The sequence below is a fragment of the Tupaia chinensis genome, unplaced genomic scaffold (genome assembly GCF_000334495.1).
Source record: "Tupaia chinensis unplaced genomic scaffold, TupChi_1.0 Scaffold000248_1, whole genome shotgun sequence".
Classification (NCBI taxonomy): Eukaryota; Metazoa; Chordata; class Mammalia; order Scandentia; family Tupaiidae; genus Tupaia; species Tupaia belangeri.
The window spans coordinates 1,038,589-1,046,331 of record NW_006159726.1 but is presented as its reverse complement, the minus strand read 5'-3'; positions in this window follow the sequence as shown (position 1 = coordinate 1,046,331).

Here is a 7,743-nt window from a genome sequence, read left to right as displayed (position 1 = left end):
CGCCGGGCCCCCCGTTCCCCGCCCCGCCGCTTTGTGGTTTAACCCCTTTATAGAGCTCAAAGCCTTTCACGTACTTCTGTCCTCTAATTCTTACCGCTGCGTTTTTTGTTTTTGTTTATTTATTTATTTATTTTCCCATTTGGTTATTCAATTTCGTTCCGACACTTAGAAAGTACAGGAACCAGCAGTTAGCGTAATGGCTATGTTGCTGGACTCCCACGTAGTCGACCGCGGTTCGTGTCCCGGACCTGGTGGCTTAAAACTCACGCCGTGTGCGTGTGTGCCCAAGATCCCGAGAGGAGAATGGAGGAGAAGGGATTGTATTGTGGCCTGACCATCCCCCCTGGGGGTGATTTCTTGCTTTCTGTCTCTCTGTCTTTCTCTGTTTGTCTGGCGAGTGCACGCGCCCTATAGCAAAAAACCTCTCAAAAAAAAAAAAAAAAAGTACAGAAAACACTATAACCCCTGCGGGTTCACAGAGATGTAATACAGGTACTGTTTTTCTATGTTGCATTTATATCAGATTTTATTTCGTAATTCAAACGTTCAAGATGAGACTAAAGCCACACCTATCCCACAGGAAAACCCATTCCAACGATAACCACCACCGTCAGTCTTTTCTCGGTATACATTTTTTATATTTGAACTAAGTGTTTATGAAGTCCAATCAGGTTAGGAGCACAAAATGACATCCTGATCACTCCATCGCACATCCAGGATGCCCAGGCCAGGGACTTCCTCAATTCCTCCAAAATCCTACTGGTTGGACAAGCTATCTCTGTCACTATCTCTTCTGTCTAAGTTGAGACCCTATTATTTCTTGCCTGGTTTTCTTCTGGAAAACAAAACAAAACAAAACAAAACAAAACAAAAAAACACCAAAACCAAAAAAAAAAAAAAAAAAACAAACAAACTGATCTTGACTCTCAAGGCACCCCTTGTGTTACTCAGGTTGTAATGATTATTCCTCTGCTTCATTATCCAGCTTTCCTTCCACCTTGTGGGGATAGTCAAACTCCTTAGTCTGTTCTGAAGAGCCTTCGCTGGAGGCTTCTAACAAAACCGCCTTTCTTGCGTCCACCTCTGCTCCAGCTCTCGGACACCACTGGCAGTTTCCGAACTGGGATCCGCAGCTTCTCCCCTCTGAGATTTAGCAAATGGCACGGATCTGTTTGAAACACACTCATCCTTCCTGTCTTTCACCTGGGGAGCCCCTTCTTGTCTTTCAGGACTTAGTTCAATGCGGGTGGAGGGCATAGAAGGTCTGCCATTTCTGAGGAATGTTCCTTCACCTTTTTCTGGCCCCCTCTTTCCCATCCGTATCAGGTGTCCATTCTCATGGTGATTTCATTGTACTGTATTGTGATCACGCCGTTGTTTGACTCTTTAAATGCTCCCCAAATTCCTCTAGGGCAGGGACTATATCTCTTTTTTCATTTCTAAACAGTACCACTATTGTTTTTCTGTGTTTATAAATTTTACCTTATACATTTCTGCTCTCTGCTTTTTCCAACTAAGCTTTGATTTTTGAAATGTCTACATGTTGCTACATATAGAGTTCACTCGTTTTAGATGTACTGTGTGATTATACCACAAGTGGTTTATCAATCTGCTGTCATCGGTTGATGACAATTAGGTTCAATTTTTCGCTAGCTGTCAAAAATGCTGCAATGAACAACCCTACGCTGTTCCTTTGGAGATTCACTAGGGCACATAACTGAGTGCAGAATTACATACAGGAGGGCACACTTTCAACTTTACTAGATTTTGGTAATGATCTCCAGATTGTTAAGCCAATGAATAAAGTTCCCTTTCCTTTTCACCCTTCACCTGCTAGTACTGTCAAATTGTATCATTTTTGGACAATCATCTGAATAAGTGTGAGATAGCATACTGTTATTTGCATTTGTTTCTCCCAAATTTCTAGTGCAGTTGGTCATATTTTCCTTTGCCTCATCTACCCATATCTTTTGCTTATTTTTTGTTAGTAATTTGTAGTTTACAGGAGGAGTCTCAGAAAGTCACAGAAAATGTGCATTATATATTTTAAAAAACTGAGTGAGTTTCAAAATATTTTTGCACCAAAATTAACTTGTATTTTAATTCCACTTTTTCATGACCTTTGGGTGCATATATATAAAAACTACAGTTACTCTTCCTATGTGTACTTATAAACCTTTTGTTTTTTTTTTTTAAAAGAGGTTTTTTGCCTTAGGGCACATGCACTCACTGGGGAGAGAAAGACAAACAGTGATACAAAAAGTGAAGAATTACCTCTCCCCCCCACCCCAGGGGTGATGGCCAGGCTGCAATCCCTTCTCCTCCATTCTCTTCCTGGGATCTTGGGCACGCATACTCATGTACCCAGCATGATTTTGAAGCCACAGGGCCTGGAACTCGCACTCCGGTCAGCCATGTGGGGGTCTAAATGACATAACTGCTATTTCATTGGCTGGCCCCCTTATAAACATTTAAAAATATTCCTTTTTTGTTACTTTTTACCATGAAATAATTTTGAACTAACTAAAATTTCAAATACTGTACCTTTAAGTCCTGATATTATATTTATTACTTTGTAATATTTTCTGCTTCCATGTTGAGACTTCCTAGTTTCTCATTCATTATGAGAATATTTTGTTTTACCAACTGATTATTATTATAATAACTGTCCTAAAGTCTAGACTGTGAATTTCAACTATTGGGACATCCTGAGATTGAACTTTTAAAATTAAAAAAAAAAAAAAAGAAATGGAACCAGCAAGCCGGCCTAAGTAGCCCAAGTAACTCTGTCACACTTGAGTCGCTGCTTGAGCCACCCAGACAAACTGGGCCTCTTTATTTATAGTACAAGGAAACATTACACATGTATGTTTCATGACACTTCATAGATTTGTTGCCAGGTTACAGGCAATAAGAAGCAGTTAACAAATCTATAAGGGCTTAGTCATACCAGGCCAGGTGTATCCCTTGGTGATAATCCCATCAAGAGAAAGTCTCATCTTTTCTAATGAAGAGGAAACCTAGCTGTAGGTGTGGAGAAGGAGTTAAAGAACTCCATAAAGAGTGCACCACCACACCCAGAGACAGCTAAAGAACCTTGCAGATGCAGAGCAGGGATTGGACTTTATTAATTGGGGCCAAGATGTTTCTTGAAGTCCATCAGATGTGTCTGTTGGAACGCCCCTAGCAATTTCCACCCTTGCTCTGTCTGCAGTGAGGGTCAAGGAATGCACAAGTTACCCGGTTCTTCCAGAGCCCAAAAGGACAAGCAGTGTTTGCTCAGAGCATGTTCCCATACCTCAGGTTCTCTCTCTAAACATGTCCCTACAACACTTGATCTATTTTGTACTGAGAAGAGAGTATTAAAGTCCTACCAACACTGGGAAAAAAAGAAAAAGAAGACAAAGTCTTATTAACACTGTTTCTATGTATATCTCTTTCATCTGTAGTTTCTGCTTTCTTAAAAAAAATAAAGTTCATTTGTATGAGAAAGACGAGAAAGAGAGTGAGACAGAGAGACTCTTGGATCTTACGTTCAGGCAAACCTGGGATCTCAACTCAGGACCTCCTATATGGGTTCTAATATCATGCAGCAGTGCCCCACTTCCTGTTCCACCACAGCTCTGGGTCTGTAGTTTCTGCTTTTTAAACTCAGTTGTTCGATGCATACATTTCCATAACTGTTCTGCCTACATTGTGAAATTACCTTTAGTATAACGAAGTATTCTTTTTGTCACATTTATTTATTTGTTGGCCTAAATTTTACTTTATCTGATATCAGAATCATAACCCCCACTTACATATTGTTTCCATTTTCCTGGTACATCATTCTCTGTGTATTTATTTTTAGCCTGTCTGAATTATATGTTCTTATAGACCACATACAGTTGGGCATTGCTTTGTGAACCACATTGAAGATTTTTTTTTAGTAGGAGAGTTAAGTGCATTCACATTCATTGATAAGACTGATTTTTTTTAATTAAAAAAATTATTTATTTACATTTAATCACATCTTTACAGTGTATGAGACTGATATGTTTTATCTCAATTCCAAAGTATTATTTATCCATTAATTAATTTATTTATTTTTAATTTACACTTAATCACTGTACATCTTTACAGTGTACAACGTGTTTTTCCCAACATGAATACAGAGCATATTAGCCAAGTAAAAGACATTACCATATACATCATAATTAGCAGATAACTTTTAATTTTTGTGTCTATTAAGTATGTTTGTTTTTTCCCTGAACTCCTTCCTCCCATTCTCTATTGCCCACTCCATATTACCTCCCCATACTGTCTCTAGCATCTACAGTTGCCCTCCCTGCTATTATACCTTCCAATTTTTCAGTTTCTGCTATAGAGAATACACTCATTTGGTGTGTATTGAGTGGGGAAATACAATGCCTGTCTAACATAATCTGTCTTGCCTTGCTTAGCATTAAACCTTCCATATTCATCCACTGTGTATCAAATGTTAGGATCTCATTTCTTTTTTTAATGGCTAAGTAGTATTCCATAGAGTATATGTGCCACATTTTCTTCAATCCACTAATTTGTTCTTGGACATTTGGATTGATCCCATGTCCTAGCTATTGTAAATATTGGTGCAATAAACATGGATGTGCAAGTGAACATCTTTAATTTTTTTTTTAAATACCAGTGAGCACACATGTTTGCAAGAGAGAGAAAAGAGAAAACACTCTCCAGTGGAGTGCAATCATATGGCAATCCTTTCTCCATTTCTCCATCCTATTGGAATTTGGGGCACACATGCATATGTGCCCAGCATGTTTTCAAGCTGCTAGAGCTAGGATATGAACCACAGTCAGCCATGTGGAATCCATCTCCCTTAACCACTAGGCAACAGGGCTGGCCCCAATATTTTTAATTTTACCAAATAATTTAATATTAATGAAAATGACTTTAGTCATTTTAAAGTGATTATAGAAATACATTCACATTTTAATTTTGGTAAATATGGTTTTTGGTTTTAGAAGTCTTATTTGTTCTTTTTAAATGTTTATAATCTGGAGCCGGCAGTGGTGTAGTGGTTAAAGGCCTGGATTCCCACAGGGCCAACCACAGTTCTAGTCCGGGACCTGGTGACTTGCTTTCTCACTTCCCCCCTCTCTCTCTCTCTGGCCAAATTAAAAATAATAATAATGATGAATAAAATTAAGAAAAATAATTCTTTTTAAAAAAGTCTATATTATCTTCCTTTTAAATAAGATCTTACTCTTATAATTTTCCTTGCTTATTCTGTCTCTTTATTATTTTATAAATACTTAGTCCTTACCCAATAATTCTAATCTCTTATGTTCATAGAGTGCCACTTCTCTTTCTTGTGCTGGCTGACTTCCCCTCATGGCAGATTGTTTCCTCACATGTTTATAAATGTTTATGATGATCTCGCTGATGTGGCAACTCACTAAGCTGAGACTGGCACCTTCTAATTCCAAGTCCAGTGTTCTCTCTAATGCACCATATCTCACACACACTGATCACAGCTCAGTTATAGCTACACTCCACACACAGAAGTCCTCTGCCTTCCACACTGAGGATATTTTCCAAATGAAAAACCAGTTCTAATAAAAATTGTTTTCTTAAGGAAGTAATGGATGAAAATATCTGAAACTAGGGCTGTCTGAAAAGTCTAGGATGTGAGGCTGCCGCACACATCCATCTACTACCCTGCATGTTCATACTTGCCACCTCCTTTGGGTACACTGATATCTCTACCTTTGTTCTTTGGATCCTCCCCACATACTGTCTGCTCACACACACACACACACATACACACTGAGTCTTAGATTCATTGATCGAATTGTTTTTCGTTTAACATTTACCGAGCATCTACACTGATGTGCCAAGACTTCTTCCAAACACTGGAATGAATCAGTGATTAGGACAGAGTGAACACTTCTAAACACTCCAGATCTGAGATTCTCAGGCTTTTATAACTTGATGTTTAAAACTTTTTGCTTTGTTTTCCTTCCATGACACATATCTTCCTATTCCACCTCCCCAACACATTGGCCTCCCACAAAGAAACATCTGAAAAGGCATATAACTCTTTTTCAAATAAATTAAAAATAAACTAGTTCCAAGAATTGTAAGACATCCCCCTGAAATAACAGAAAACACCTTGGGGCATGTCAAGACCAATGCTGTTATTGATGTTCAAAGAGTCTATGTTACTCACCTGTGGCTGAAGAAAGTGCAGGGGAGGCCAACAGAGCTAACTCTTCTGAACAAGCTCAAACAGGCCTAGGAGCAAGGAAATATTTGCCCAGTTGGTGAATTTCTTTTGAAGAATGAGGTCATCCTGCAATCTGGAGCCATTCTATGAGATGCAAGAGTCCTCAGCAGCAGGAGGTAGTGACTTTGAGAATATTTCTGTGCTAACTTCCTTTTCTCTTCCAGTGAAATCTTACCTATCAATTCTCCCTTTTCCAGATATCCTTCTAGATATTATTGCCCCATTCCTCTCAGATCTTGAAAGCTGGCATTCTTCATTATTTTATGCTTACTCATATCCACATTTCCTGTTCTCATTCTGAGCATTTAAAGGAGAATAATCACCTTCGGGAATTCTTCCAAAAAATAGAAAACATTTCCATGAGGCCAGTATTCCTCCCATGAGGTCTTCCTTCCATGAGGCCAGTATTATCCTGACACTAAAACCAGATACCAGCATCATAAGAAAACTACAGACTAATATCCCTTATAAAGAGACACAGAAATGGTTCAACACAATACTAGCAAACCAACCCCAACAAAATATAAAATGAAGGCTATGACTAAATGGTATTTATTTTGGCATCTGAAAAGCAATCAATGTAATATACTATGTTAACAGAATAAAGGACAAAAACCATATGATCATCTCAATAGATACAGAAAAATCATTCAACAAAATCTAACACTGTTTTTCCATTAAAAAACACTAAAAAAACTAGGAGTAAAAAAATGTAATACAACCCTATAAAGTCAATGTATGAAAAACTACCATTAACATCACACTTACTAGTGAAATACTACTTTGACACAAAAATCATGATCTTGTATACAGAAAATCCTAAAGAATATATGTATACACAAACTATTAAAAATAACAAATTTAGCAAAGTTCCAGGTTATATCAATATTAAAAAAATCAATTGTATGCCTAATAATAAACCATTTAAAAATGAAATCAGAAAAACAATTCCATCTGTAATGGCATAAAAATAAATACTTAGGAATAAATTTAATGTAAAAAATATAAGACTTGAACTGAACACTACAAAACATCATAGAAGGAAATTAAAGGAGACCTTAATAATGGAAAGACATTCATTCTATTGATTGGAAGATTTCTTTTCTTTTCTTTCTTTCTTTATTTTTAGGTTTTTGTCATAGGGTATGTGCATTTGCTAGAAAAGAGAGAGAGAAAGTGAGAAATCACCCCCAGGAAGGATGACCACACCATAATCCTTTCTCCTCCATTCTCCTCTAAGAATTTTTGGCATGCAAATACACGTGCCCAACATAAGTTTCAAGACACTGGTCTGGGACTCAAATCACAGTCAACCATATGAGAGTCCAGCACCTTAACCACTACACCACCTGCTGGTCCTCAGCATGATTTTCAAGCCGCCAGGTCCAAGACTCAAACCATGGTCCACCATGTGAGAGTCCAACACCTCAACCACTATGCCACCTGCTGGCCCAGATTGGAATATTTAATATTATTAT